Consider the following 205-nt stretch of genomic DNA (forward strand, 5'->3'; position numbering starts at 1 on the left):
GAGACAAAACATAGTTTTTCCTTGTTTGAACAGGGAAAGATATCGGGGGCATTTTTGTTTTATGAAGCAACAGGGTAGCTTCCAGGCACAGGGATGCGATATATTAAGTGGGTCAGAGACATGGTGAGAAGAGGAGGGGGCGAGGGGGAGGAAAGTCCAGGAACCGGGAAGGGAACCACAGGGAGTAGGGTGGCGTTCTAGGTGT

The sequence above is a fragment of the Penaeus monodon genome, chromosome 28 (genome assembly GCF_015228065.2).
Source record: "Penaeus monodon isolate SGIC_2016 chromosome 28, NSTDA_Pmon_1, whole genome shotgun sequence".
NCBI lineage: Eukaryota > Metazoa > Arthropoda > Malacostraca > Decapoda > Penaeidae > Penaeus > Penaeus monodon.